This window comes from Ceratotherium simum, chromosome 5 (genome assembly GCF_057802395.1).
Source record: "Ceratotherium simum simum isolate JZ-2026a chromosome 5, ASM5780239v1, whole genome shotgun sequence".
In the NCBI taxonomy this organism is placed as follows: domain Eukaryota; kingdom Metazoa; phylum Chordata; class Mammalia; order Perissodactyla; family Rhinocerotidae; genus Ceratotherium; species Ceratotherium simum.
In genome coordinates, this window is record NC_141904.1 from 85,815,488 (window position 1) to 85,830,781 (window position 15,294).

Here is a 15,294-nt window from a genome sequence, read left to right on the forward strand (position 1 = left end):
AGCCAGGGGACTGGGTGCTTTATAAATACTTTATCATAAATACTTTTACACTTGATTTGATTTTGAGGGCAGTTTGTGCTTTTTCAGTATCACTTGTATGAGATTTTCAGCACCACCATTCACATTTTTAGGAAATTCCCTAAATTACTCTTTAAAATGTTAATTTCTATTTTATGTAATATTTTTTTATGATACGTAATGGTATGAAATTAATGCCAGAAGAGATTTTCATTTTACTATTCTAAAGCGGGCAAAATGGGATATGAAAGGGAAAAAAATGTTAATTATAGACCAGCATTCTATGTTGGATCTTTTAGTTGTTCCGGTCAGAACAGGTTTTGAAATGGCCTAAGGGCCACAGCACTGTTTTACATTCTTGTTTGGAGGCTTCCACTGGCAACTGTAACAAATTCTGTTGAGTACTATAGCTGGAGAAAAGTTCATAATGGTGTACAATACAAAATGTTATTTAGACTTATTACTTATGCATAAAATAAAATTGGTTCCCTTTCAAACTTTTTCTTAAGTGTTAGATAAAACGCTATCAAGTTTGGGCCTATTAATTTGTTTATATAAAATAATTGAATTGCTCAGCTATTTCCTATATGAATCACAAGTATTATCATCATAATTATTTAACAGTTACTCTCCTTTTACATAGTAGACATGGGTTTATGAGCAAATCATAATACCAAAGAAACTGATTTACATATAAAAGCAAAGCAAATAGATGAATTTTTTTTTATGTGGCCTTGTGACTCTACACACCCACTCCACTAGGAAGGCCTCCATTTGTGGATGTAGAACGAAAGTAGGAGTCTATAATAAAAGATCAATGCAGGGAATCTGCACCCTCTCCACCCTTGGGCACCCTGCCATTGTCCTCCTGCAGCCACACCTGGTCGTCTCTTACTAGGGCAAAAAAGTGCCCTGCTAGACACAACACCAAGAGAGAGAAGCCGAATGGCAGAGAGGATAGAGCATGATAGAAAGAAGGAGAAAGAGCTGAAACAGGTTTGAAGCTTTCTCTCATTGACGATCCAGACTTCAGTTCCCTTATTATTCTTTCGTGTATGGCTGGACACAGTGAATCGCACACATGTTCAAGTATATTCTAGGCACAAAGGGAGGCACCAAAGTTCCTAGAACTAGGAGTTTGTAATCTACATGAATCAAAAAGGGGTAAAGTTGAAACAGCCAACAATTCAGAGCAGTATATGAGTAGGGCTAAAATAAGTAAGGCAGAAAATGAATGCTACAAAAACTCAGAGATAGGCAAGATCAGCATAGATTGGAGAGTATACCCAGGAGAAGCCTTGTAGAGAGGGCAGGAGTTGAACTCGCCTTCGAAAGTTCAGAGACTGACAGGGTAACCTTATTAAAAAAACAAACTAAAAAATATACAGAAAAAGAAACAAAGAAAGGAATCAAAGTTAATGTGACATATCCAGAAGGAGCAAATCCATAGAGATAGAAAGCAGATTAGCGATTGCCAGGGCCTAGGGGAGGGGGTGGGAGAGCAACTACTTAATGGGTACAGGATTTCCTTTTGAGGTGATTAAAATGTTTTGGAACTAGATAGAGGTGATGGTTGCACAACTTTAAGAATACACTAAATGCCACTGACTTGTATGCTTTAAAATAGTTAGGTTTATGTTCTGTGAATTTTACCTCAAAAAAAAAAAAAAAAAATCAGGGCTTGGGATAGCCAAAGAGCCAGGGAAAAGAATTTCCAGTATAAGAAAACAAAGCCCAGGGCCGGCCCCGTGGCTTAGCGGTTAAGTACGTGTGCTCCGCTACTGGCGGCCCGGGTTCGGATCCCAGGCGCACACCGACACACCGCTTCTCCGGCCATGCTGAGGCCGCGCCCCACATACAGCAACTAGAAGGATGTGCAGCTATGACATACAACTATCTACTGGGGCTTTGGGGAAAAAAAAGTAGGAGGATTGGCAATAGATGTTAGCTCAGAGCTAGTCTTCCTCAGCAAAAAGAGGAGGATTAGCATGGATGTTAGCTCAGGGCTGATCTTCCTCACAAAAAAAAAAACAAAAAACAAAGCCTGGAAGAGTGAGTAAGCATGGATTTGGGGGGAACTTTGGAGAGATCAGTCCATTTGAAGTGGATAGTACATATACATGAGTAGTGAGAAATATGGTTGGAGATGTAGATTTTAGGTCAGATGAGAAAGGGTCTGGAATGCAGGCAAAGGAGTGTGGGTTTTATCTTATAAGGAGTGGTGAGATTCCAGGTCTTGAGGGGTAGGATGATTTAATCAGAAGATTAAATTGGCAGTGGTGTGCAGGGAAAGCGGTTCGGAGGCTATCGCAAAATCTGGACATGACATGAGGAGGGCCTGTAGGAACGAAGAGGAAGGGAAAATGTGAGACGTTCCAAAGCAGTGAGTGATACTCAAAGTGTGGTCTACAGACTGATGCTGCTCACAGGCTCTTAGTTACTGACTTGGCACAAGATAAGTACAAATTTGAGGATAAACGTTTAAAAACTTTTATATTGTCATGACGTTCAAGCACATGGTTTTGCATTTTGTAAAAGTATCCACAATGGATTGAAAAGACAAGTTCCTTTGCCTCAGAGTTAGAGCACCACTACCCTAAAGGATGATTTGACTTGGCTTAGTTCCTGAGCCTTAGGGCGGTCATCAGGCATTTACTCATTTTTATGGCTCACTTACTGAGTGCCGCATGTGCTAGCTGCTGGGACTATGGCAGTAAGTAAGACACGCTGGTCGCTTCCCCTAGGGAGCTTCCTGTGTCATAGACAGTCCTTTGTCAAAGGGTTGCTAGAAATTAAAGGGAGGCATACTTCAGCTAGGAATAAGGAAAGAATTCTAATAACTACAGTTGTCCAGCAGTGGGAAAGGCTGCCTTGTGAGAAAGTGAGTGCTTTGTCAGTAGAGATACTCATGCAGAATCTGAATGGCCATCTGTCAAGAAGTCTTGTTTGAGAGGAGAAATGAATTAGGTAACTTATGAAGTCCCTTTCAACTTTAAAGTATTGTGATTCCCTATTTTATAATATCAACTTAGTAGAACATATTTCACTCATAATTGACTGTATTGGAACACCAGTGTATACTAAGTGTCTGGCCATTTCATCAGTATTTATAACTACATTTCCTTAAATTTGAATGCAAATTCGATTTTAAACATATCTGCACAGTTAGTTCCTTTAAAAAGAATTGTCCTCTAATGCCTTCTCAGCCATCATTTATTTCCAATTTTAATGTTTGTAGTAAGTTCCTCTTCCACGTGATGTTTTTCACAAGTAATGCAAATTTCTGCAGAAGTGAGTTACGTAAATCACAGTCATGCTGCTGATCTTTAAATCATTTTTTCTCGCTCTTGTGATGTAATGTTGTGGTTGAACAAGACCAGGCATGACTACCCATTTGGGGAATGTCTTTGGGATTCCATTTTAATGTGCGGGAAAGTTCAAATAACTTTTATTATTGAATGTATTTAGCTTAGTTATTACAAGCTTCAAACTGTAATTGTCAACAGCAGCTAGAATGATGACAGATTAGTTGCACTTTGGAGAGTCTGGAGGCCTTAGACTCCTGTAGGAGTGACATCCTCACTATATTTGTGGGGAAATTCTAGAGTACTTTCAATTTAACTAAGGGACATTATTTTCATAAGGATTGTTTTGGTGCTTATGGTACTAGGTGAAGAAAAAGCTAGCTGCAGAAGAAAAAATTCATTTCACTTCAAGTCCAGCAGAATATTTTGTTAAAATAGCCCCTTTTCATGGTGTATTATTAAAACAGCTTATACTTTTCATTAAAATATGTGTAAAATTTTGAATTGTGCCTAGAACAGTGCCCGGTATATAGTAGGTGCTCAATAAGTATTTATTGAATATGGTTCATCAAATGTAGGGTGATGGTGGACAAAGCATTTCAAATGGAAAAATAGTACGAGCATAGGCACAGGCATAGGGAAAACGTGAGTTTAGAGAAAAGCAAAGATAGTTTCCTTCAGGTAGCATTTATATGTAATACCAATGTGAAAACTTTTTGGCTAGATACTTTTGGTGGCTTCTTAATTTCTGCACAATATTTAAAATACCAATGATGACTCCTTCTGATGCTTGTATCAAAAGTGAATAGCTGAGTTTAAACATAAAAAGTTATTACCCCTGACTAATCTGGATTTCTGAGCCTCTCATCTCCTTTCTGTCTTCTTCCTTCCTTTCCTCGGCCTCCTTCCTTCTTTATGCCTCTCAATTGTTGCTCGAGCTCTAGTTCTTATTCCCGCCGTTTCTCACCTTTTTTGTTTCATTCCCAGTGTTTCCTGTATTCTCTCTTTTTTCCTTCTTTTGTCTCTATTTCTCTCCCTCTGATGGCTCTCTTCCTTTTCCTGTTTCCCAATTGCTAATATCTCTGTTTTTGGTTAGGTCTCTAACTATAATATGGAAATGAAATGTATTTTTATCTGCTAGTCAAATGATGAAGTAGGAAATTTTTTTCTTTATTGAGGTATAACTGACACATAAAATAGTAAGATATTTAAAGTGTACATCGTGGTGATTTGATATACATACATTGTAAAAGGATTCCCTCCCTCTGGTTAATTAACACATCTATCACCTCACATATTTATCTTTTTTTGAGGGGGGTGCAGAACATTTAAGTTCCACTCTAGCAAATTTCAATTATACAATACAATGTTATCAACTATAGTTACCATGCTTTACATTAGGGATGTTTTTATTCTGAATTTAACGTGAACAAAATGTTTATGTTGCTCTTTCTGAGACAAAATAAAATTGGTTATTACTTATAAATGGATTTTGATTGTTTTTTTAAAAAATTATTTAATCACTAATCCACAAATTGGGAGAAGGGGGTCAATAGAACTTGTCTGGTAAATCCTAGTAAAGCAGAGTAGCTTGTTGAAATGACTCCTAATTGTCTTTAACAACCTTAGTTTCTATCTCTTTTCCCAAATGGCAGATATATCAGATATATCATATGATCCTTTAGCATCTAATTTTTTTGTTACAAATTCATATATGCAGTTACACAATAGCTGGAATATTTTTCTGTTCGTTCTTTATCCCCAGTGCCTATAACACTGCTAACAAATATCAGATGCTCAACAAATAATTGTTGCTTTTTATTTTAAACCTACAGTCTCATTCAGCTTCCTAATCCTAAATAGCTATCATGACTTTTTGGAATACTATTACTCATTGGGATGACTTAGTTATGATGGATTTATAAATGTAACCATATAATTTCCTGCATAGGGAATTCTTTCTTTCCATTCAGTCTACCCTTTAGTCTATTCCACAGTTTCAATCCTTAGCCAAAATGTCATTTAACCATCCTTCTAAAGGACTCTTCCTTAGTTATCTCAAGCACCAAAAAAGTAATCTAGCTATTGATAGTAATAGTTAATATTTATTGAGTGCTTAATCTGTGTCAGGCTCTATTTTAAGCACATTACATACATTATCTCATTTTATTCTTCCAACAACCATATAAGGTATACAGTATTAACTCTATTTTGCAGATGAAAAAACAAATGGAGAGAGGTAAAACAACCTGCCAGGTGATAAAACTAGGATTTGAACCCAAGGAACCTGAACCCAGCCACCTTGTCTTGCACTCTTTAACAAGAACCTCATTTTCCAGGATTTAACTCGCCAGAGAATGAGATGTCTGCACCCCACCACCACCATTCCACACTTAACAAATAGATCTACACAAGTATAACTGTATTCAGGTGTAACCATGGGGTAGATGTAAACTTGTAGTTGTTCTGTTTCACTGCAAATCAGTTTATGTGCCTTGTTAGTGGTTAGCAACTTGAAAGTACTTATTCTTGTTCTTGTAACAGGTAAATTAGAGCCCCGAATCTTTCACTTACGTTCAGTAACTCCACCCTCACTTAAAACCAACCATTGTTAGGAATAATTCTTTATTTCCATTTTCTCTCTCTCTTAAATTCCTCTTAATTCAAATAAAGTCATTTTATTTTGTCATCCTACGATATAGAGGTCGATTTAAATAGCAAATTTTGCATGACCCTTGTAAAAATCTAGGGCAGGATGCAATTGGCCTGTCTTGAGTCTGGCCTCTAAAGGAATCAGTAGGCTATTGTGGGGGTGGGTTGCGAAGGGCAGTGGCAGACCCGTGTATTTAGTTTGATGGGATAAAAATTAGTCATTTGGGAGTGTTCACATACTTTCACCTTCCGCCAGTCCACCAAAGAGAATTTTTATTTGACAATACAGCACCCGCTTCCCTAGCCTTAGAAAAGGTGATCTTACAGGGTCATTTCCTAGATTTTTGTGATAAAGTATTGGAGAATGAGTAGAAAGGGACTGCACGTGAAAAGCTGGAGGAGATTTAAGTTGATATACATAATAAAGTGCTGGGGAGGAGAGGGAGATGGCGAGATTATGAGTTTACTGGGCTGGGAATAGAGAAAGTGTTTAGTGGGAGGGCTTTTGGTGAAGGAGACACTTTGGAGAGTATGGTGTGTGAAAAAAATTGAAGGGAAGGGGGAGAAAGGGGTAGGAGAAGAGTTGCTTGTAGTTATAAATTGAATCTCCTTTAACGTATTTTGAAAGACCTGAGTAAACAATGGCATTCCTTTTAATCTTGCAGGGAATGAGGAATAGCCAAGGTTGACTTGTTCTTCTTTAATTCTTCAGAGTCAGTTTGGGTGATGTTGAGTTTGAGGTTCCTGAAGAACCTCAGGTAAGGGTGTTCAAAATGTTGGAAATACAGATGTAGAACTCTTGAGAGAAGAGTTGTGGTTAGAGAGAAAGATTTGGGAGCTATAAGGAAGTAGATGTGTTTATGGGTAAGAGTGAAGCTAAGAAGGAACTTTGAGAACATGTAAAGTAGAAAAGCTCAAAAAGAAGAGGTACCAAGAAAAGGGACTAAAATAGTAGTCATATGGTAGGATAAGAATTCAGGAGAAACTGGTCTCTGGGTACCCAAGTGAGGAGACAGTTTCAATAGTAGAGGATGGACAGAATATCAAATGCTGCAGAGGCAGAGACAGCAGTGGGCTGGAGCTAGCTCAGACTGACTTGTGGAAAGTCCCTTGTTAAGTTTTCAGGATTTTTGTGAGCCGACTGTTATCCACAGCCATTATTAAAAATTAAATTGTATATACTTACAATTTAACAAGTTATGTTAAAAACAAAGGTAATAAACACACACTGCAGCACTTCCTAATAATATTACATTGTTGAGGTGTTCGGGTTGATTGTGTCTGTATGGTGGAAATATTGTATAGTGTTGTGTGCTACTGCACCGGCTCTTCCCACCTCTGCTCTCAGTGACATCACGCTGATAGCTTGAAATCAGTCACGGTTGGAGTATTTACACCACAGAAATTGGTAAACACTACAAATCAGAGCATTTTTCCCTGCGAGGGGAGCCAGTAGTTAAACATTTACCAGCAACTATTGGATAAATAGAATGAAAATCAAGAAAACTCCAGTACCCACAGCATAACAGGGTCTCCTTGGCAGCTGGATCTGGAGTCTGGATGTTGCTATAAAGACCTTTAATAAAATCTTTTTAAAAGGGGGAAAAAAAAAAGAAAAGTCTAATACATTTAGCAAGAAGGAGACAAATTGTAACTTTTGCACACCACAGTAAAGTGGGTTGAGGAGTGAAATAGTAGAAAGTGAAGAAACAAATGTTCAAATAAGTTTGAGAACTATTGAGTTAAATAGTTAAGCAGATTGTTATTGTTGATTTTTTTTTCAAATTGTAGGGCTTACAGAGTATACAATGCTAATGTACTTTATTAATCTCCAAAAAAGGAACAACATATGCAAATTTATTTTGTGATAGAACTTTTTCTGTTGGAAAATCTTAAAGAACTAGTTATCTGTGGAACACATTTTGGGAAATGCTGCTATAGTATTGCACAATTAAGATGATGTTGGTTGTAAGTTTGAGGTAAATATTCTTGTTATTAAAGTTTTCAGTTTACTAAAGAAACATTGTCAAGAATGGATGTTGAATTTTATTTTATTTTTTTGTGTTTTTTGAGATAATCATGTGGTTTCTTTGACCTAGTGCTGTGACATGTTATTTAATAGATATTCTAAGAGTAAATCTTCTTTGCTTTTCTGAGATAAATCAGACTTGATTGTGGTTTAATCAATTAGTATACTATTGGTTTATTCAATTAGTATACTATTGAATTATTCATTAACATTTTATCTATAATTTTAAATCAATATCAATAAGTGGGACTGGTATTTTTCTCTGTTCTTTATTAGGTTTTAATATCAATATTATGCTACTTTTGAAAAATTAATTTGGTCACTGTATTTTTTTCTACTTAGAAAGAGTTTTGTGGCAAGAAAATTAACTCTTCTTTGAAAGTTTGAAAAAATTGATCTGTAAAGTTATCTAGGCCCAGAGCTTTTGGGGGAAGTAATTCTTTGATAAATTTTCAGTGATTTCCATTGTTAATTATTTTTCTATTTCTTAAGTCAACTTTTACCATTTATATCATTTCAGACAAATTATTCTGAGTAAACTGCCCTCTGGCCTGCATTATTATTTACTTAGATTCTGATAAAAATCCTATCTCAGATATAAAAAGTTGAATGAGTAGATATAAACAGCCCCTATCTGATGTGGGTTCTGTTGAAATATGAGGGGCTTATCTGTTATCTTCAGCCTAGTTCTCTGGCTTATAGGGATGAGTAGAAGGATTTATAATCTAATGAATATAAACCAATCTGTATTTAATTGACCTGATGGAGAACATGAAAGAACTATAATCCATAATATATATTGCCCCCAGAATGGATCTTGTTTCTGCCCTATAATAATAAAATAAATCCTATATTTTATAGCATTTTAGTATGTTTATGTATATGTAATTTAGTTTATATAATTAATTTTATAATGAATAAATATGAATTATAATTAATAAATATTTCTAACTTATTTTATTATTTTATTATTTATATATCAATTTAAATTATTTAGATAAAAAATTATATTATTTAAATAAAAATAATTTATTTTAGTAATATTATTATTATATAATATTAATATTAATATAATAGTGTTTTATGGTATATTTATTTATAAAATAAAATACTATGTTTTATCTCTGGAAACTATACCTTCTATGGTACAGTGCAATTCTGAATGGATACAGAAAGGAGATTGCTGATCTTGGTGATGAGAAGGGGTTTGGGGAAAGGTTAAGAGTTCTGTCTGCCTCTGAAAGTCACAGGGGCCAGCCCACTTTTCTGTTTGATCCAGCTCTTAGGGCTACAAGCTAGGATTAGATAACAGTTTCCAGAAATCTTGACTTTCTTCTTGTGTACTTCTTAATGAATTCATATGTATTTCAAAGGAAAACTGGGACCAGTGTCAAGGAAAGCTAGTATGACTTAATCTTAACCTGGAGTCAACATTCTTTAATTTTTCAGATAGAAATTTTGTTCAGATTTTCTTTATTAATGTTCTTTTCTTTTGTTTTCACATGTTTAAGCCCTTTTTAGTTGACATAAATGTAGAAAAAAATCAAAAGTGGTAATCCATTCGGGATAAAGTTGTTTCTCGTGTGTTATGCATATTCTGTATAATGAACAGTTTTGGTGTGGATAATCCTTTCATTTTTGACTAACAGATTAGAGAGTGTTTATGTAGATTGCTATGATAGAGGTCAACAGTCAGAAAACAGAACATACAGGTCTAAAATACTGAGAGATTACCCTTTTCTATAGAAGAATATGTCCCATTTTGAAAGCAAAATTGTTACTTTATTATTGATATTGAGTCCACATTAAGAGATTTTCAGTTTCCAAACAGAAGTATTCAACAATGCTAGAGAAACAAACAAATAATCAAACAAAATACATTGGCTATAGTTTATATTCTTTCATATTAGGAATAACAAAATGGGAAAACATTTTATATTCCTGATCCACTACTTTTATGCCATGCTGTGGGTAATAGAATAGTTTTTGCAAATTCTAAATTTGTAAAAGTGCCGAATTAAAAAAGGAAAAAAGTTTAGAATTTTGTGTAGGTTAGACTGTGCAGAATGTTGGATCTGGATGTTGGGGCTCTTAGGCCCTGATGATAAGGCTTTTGGCACGAGATGCTGTTTTGTCTTTATGGAATGTACAGCTATTTAGGATCCCTGAGCCCTTCATTAGAGCCAAGGATATGAATCCTAAGACCTTTGGCACATTTACTTAGATAATCTGCTCTCTGGGTCTTCTTTTTAAAAATCTGCTCCACATAGAATGTGCTGCATCTACTGTCCCTAGATGGTTGTGACACATGATGATACTTTTACCTTAGGCTAAACAGCCATGTACCATCTAGAATTAGGTTATATTTTAATAAATGTCATCTTTGCTGTGCATAACTCAGTCATCTATCTTTCGAGGTTATTAATCCTTTTAAGATCTAGTTTTTGTTAAATCTACACGATAATGTAGGTGTCATTATTAATTTGACATAAAAGATAGACGAGATAAAGGACCTTAACTCATGATCAGTCATAGAACTGGGAAAGTAGCTGACGTTAATCTAGTACACGTCTCTATAGGAAGATTCTCCAACCCTGCATGACTTACGAGTCAGCTGGTAGTCTGCTGGTTACTTTCTAGAGAATACAAAGCATTAAGAGCTCAGGGAGAGCAAAACATTCAGAATGAAGCCCAACAGAGAAATTTATTTGTGCTTGTACATTTTGGCAGCCTAGGTTGTCTGAGAATTTTGAATATGTGTGTATATTAAAAATCTTGTTTCTTTTTAATTGTACAGATTTGAAAGAAGCCAACTCTAACCCACAGATATACAAGAAGGCCATTTTCTCAAACAAGAGTCGCCCTTTAACAGTAGGTGAACTCAGCATTTATTATACTAAATTTGTGTTTTAAAGTATCTTTTTTAAAGAACATGCAAATTCTTCCTGATATTTTATTGTAAAATTTCTTAGAGAGCTTTTATTTTGACTATCAGAATGCTTTCTACTGTATAATTTACCATTGAAGGAGTACACAGTAACATATTTGTCTAAGACAAAGCGAAGATAGAGAAGTGACCTAGAAGTTGAGAAATAACTCATATCCTTAGAAATAAATCTTAAGTACAAGTATATTATTTTAGGTTCCTATGATATATATAATTAAATTGAGATAAAAATTAGAATATCTTGCCTGGTTCCTTGTAGGCCATGCAACCATGATTCCTGGTCACAGAGGATAAAATAGCTTTAATATCCAATACACAAGTATGTATATTTTATTCAAGGGGTTATAATCCAATACTATCAATATTTATTTTATTGCTCAAATTATTCTAGCTCTCAATGCCCAAAGCTAGAATTAATTTGGACAATAAAATAAATAGCGATAGTATTGGATTATAACCCCCCTAACAAAATATATATACATGATTCCATACTGGTATAAATAAATGACTGAATAAATAAATAAATAAATGGGAGGAGGAGAACTTTACCTTGCAGAATTTAAATTAGTAAACGTAAAAGGAAGGAGGGAAATAGGAAATTGCTGTCAAGGAACCGCAGTAATAATTGCTGCAGGTAAGATCCACCACTGAATACTAAAATTAGTGAAAGTGTAAGGAGAAGCAGAATATGTGCATAACCTCCAGAATATCTCCCCCCAAATGTTTATTAGGGAAAAATAGTATCTTTACAGTGGAGAATCCTGGCAGACACCACCCTAACCAAATGATCAAGATTAATATCAATAGTAATAAGACGTATTGAGCTCATATACCCCCTGATAAATTGTCCTGAAAAGGGCACATCATGCCTTTGGTATTCATCCCTAAAATTCATAACCTCAATTGAATCCTGAGAAAACTTTAGACAAACCTAAATAGGGAGACATTCTACAAAATACCTGACCAGCATTCTTCAACACTGTCAGGGGCATAAAAGACAAGTAAAGGCTGAGGAACTATACATTAAATGAACTATACATTAAATAAGTTATTATTAAATAATAATAAGTTATTATTATAAGTAATAATATAATAATATTATATCAATTATATCTCAATAAAGCTATTAAAAGAAAAGAAGACCGAGGAACTACCACAGATTTAGAGGAAAATAAGGAGACCTTGCAACTAAATGCAATGTCGGGTCCTGGATTGATCCTGGAACTGAGGAAGGACAAGAGTGGGAAAACTGGTCAAATCAAAATAAAGTAGTTTATAGTATTGTGCCAATGTTAATTTATCAGGATTGATCCCTGTACTGTGGTCGTACTATGTTAACAGGAGGGGAAGCTAGGTGAAGGGTACGTGGGAACTCTCTCTAGTATCTTTGCAACTTTTCTGTCAGCCTCAAATTATTTCAAAATAAAAAGTTCTTTAAAAGTCACATTGGAGTCACTAAATAGTCATTCTCGTTAGACTTTCACTGATTTATAGAGTTTCTGTTTGTTTACAAATCTTAGAATAGAGAGAAGCAGAGTATTCTTTTCATCAAGGATACGCCTTGAGCTGTGTTTCTTAATCCTGTCCATTCACACTGGCATCCCTACCGCCACAAGTTTGGTCTCCACTTAATACTTCAGCCAGTTATTTCCAGTCTCCTGAAAACCTGTGAGTGGGAAAATTCCACAAGGCTCTGCCTCCTCGGGAACCACCTCTTAGCAAAGTTTTTAGTTGGCGACAACCAGTGTCTGATTCAAATGTTCAAACCAAAACAGTGGAAGTATTTAGATCTCAATAATCTCTCGGTCCACAAATTTTCATTATCCAAAACAAAATTTGAGCAAGAACTTAGAATTAGTAGTCTTACATTTGCATGGTGAAGATGAGAGAAGAGCATATTGTTTTTAGGTAAAATGTCTGGGATTTCCATGAATACAGATAGTACTAAGGGAACTTTGATTCTTAAAGGAAATCAATAGCAGCATTGTTTGCTTAGAAAATCAGTTTAACTTTAGAAAAACCTAAAGCCATTTAAAATCGCAAGACCAAGCTCTTGAAAGACAAAGCAGGGGGCAGGTATGTACTTTGGCATCTGAAAGTGAGTGTTTGGTCTGAATTTAAGCGTTTGGGCAAGAAAAATAAAATGCTAAGTGTTAGGAATTCTTCCCTTAAAAGTTTTCTTGCTGTCAACTCTGTGTGTGTGCAACCAATTTAGTAAACTACACTACTTCACACACTTTAGGTGAAACAAGAAGAAACAGAAGTTGTACCTAGAGTAGTCAAGTTCATTGAGACAGCAAGTAGAGTGGGTGGTTGCCAGCAGCTGGGAGGAGGGGAGAATGGGGAGTTAGTGTTTAATGGGGACAGTTTCAGTTTGGGAAGATGAAACAGTTCTGGAGGTGGATGGTGGTAATAGTTGCAGAACAGTGTGAATGTAGTTAGTTAATACCACAGAACTGTACATTTAAAAATGGTTAAAATGGTAAAATTTTATGTTATGTATATTTTACCACAATAAAAAAAAAGAGGGGCTGGCCCAGTGGCATAGTGGTTAAGTTCACTTGCTCCACTTCAGCGGCCGGGGGTTCATGGGTTCAGCTCCTGGGTGCAGACCTACGCTCTGCTCATCAAGCCATGCTGTGGCAGGTGTCCCACATACAAAGTAGAGGAAGATGGGCATGGATGTTAGCCCAGGGTCAATCTTCCTCAGCAAAAAGAGGAGGATTGGCAACAGATGTGAGCTCAGGGCTAATCTTGTTCACAAGGGAAAAAAAAAAAAGAAAAGTCTTTAACAGTTACATTCCACTTCTTTGCCAGGGTGCCCAGCTATGAGGAGAATCTCTGCTTGGGGGCATTTAACCTGAGGAATTTTTTTTTTTTTAATCTAGAGATGATTCCCTGGACATCATTCACCAACTGGCAGTTTAAATGGCCCCTGTATCGTAAATTGTACAAGTAAAAAGAAACCTGGTACACAGGAAACAGTAGAGCTGAGGTGGTTGGGAGAGTTCCTTGTGGGGTTAATTTATAACTAAGACAAATGAATCTATAAAAGGAAGAAAAGCCCCATAAGAAATATGTTAACTGATGGTAAGAGAGAAAAAAGGGTTTAGATAAAAGATATCTGAACTTGTTTGGTCCCAATGATTTTATGGCTGAGGAATTCAATTATAGGTGTACTGGGTGGAGCAAATCACAATTCTGTAAATTACTAATAGGACACAATGATCTTTATCATTTTCTGTATGTGCTCACATGCAAAGTTCAGTCCTGCCCTCTGTAGATAAACTCTCTGCCTAGCTATACGGCCTTGTATGAATTCAGGGCTTCAAGAACATAGATAGTGTTTACTTCTAAAACCTTAACAAGGGGGAGGTCGTACATTTAGAAATAAGATTAGGAACTAGGACAAATTACTTTTGCTTTTGAATTTTGGCCATTGGGTTTGTTTCACTTTACATTAATTTCTTTTAAGACATTTTTATTTCTGAAAAGCTGTGAAAATATTTTTTAAAATAAACAGACCACACTTAATCACACATAAAGTACTATACTTACTTCTGCGTAGTTTCTGCTAGTTCTTGTTAAGGTGTATACATTTTTTACTGACTAACAGTTACTATGTATGTAGCATTTTTGCTTCTTTCTCTGTTAGATCATGTAAGTTTTCCTTTGTTTCTACCTGGCTTTCAGATTTATCATAATGGCAACATAATAGTCCATGTTAGTGATATCACATAATTTACTAAGCCAGCTTTTAGGTGGTTTCTAAATTTTTTATTATTATACAATTACTATTTATTCTTATACCATTACAAGTAGTGAATATCTTTATGCATGTATTTCACTTTTAAAAAGTTTTCTTCAAATAAATTGCCAGAAGAGGAATTTCTGTGTTAAGAGGTTTGAGTGACTATATTACTCTTGCGTTATTAGTTTTTATGACATTTCAAATTGCTCTGAGGATATATTAGTAGGAAAATAAACATATTCCCAAAACATACATTTAAATTATTTCTGTTCATTTAAATCAGTTATCATTTAGCTATGGCTTTACGTGTGTGGTGGTGCAGAATGAGAAATTTCACCAATTGTTGAGGTATCAGAATAGTATATATATAAATATTTTGAGGGTTGAAAAAACACACTTAATCACAAGGAATTTGCAGATTATTTCCTGAGGCTATGCTACATTTCAATAAAATGCGAAGACTGTGCTGCGGGTCCCTTATGGCCCTTAAGTGCACATGTTGCTAGTTGTTGGAAAGGAATGATGGCTTCTGAAAATGCAGGTTTAACGAAGTAGGACTTTCACAGAGATGGATACAAATCAGTTTTTAAAA

The 15,294-nt window shown here is 35.4% G+C and overlaps 1 protein-coding gene across 3 annotated transcripts in view; it reads left to right on the forward strand.

The window, feature by feature from the left end:
* The window catches only part of PPARG (peroxisome proliferator activated receptor gamma), a 135,411-nt gene that overhangs the window by 11,847 nt on the left and 108,270 nt on the right, over positions 1–15,294 (forward strand). For 2 of the 3 annotated variants that reach the window (XM_087431524.1, XM_004443158.3), the window contains exon 2: positions 10,802–10,875. The gene's annotated coding sequence lies outside the window, so the exon portion shown is untranslated. Of the gene's footprint in view, positions 1–10,801; positions 10,880–15,294 lie in introns of all 3 variants that reach the window. The other variant, XM_087431523.1, reaches the window with a different exon arrangement.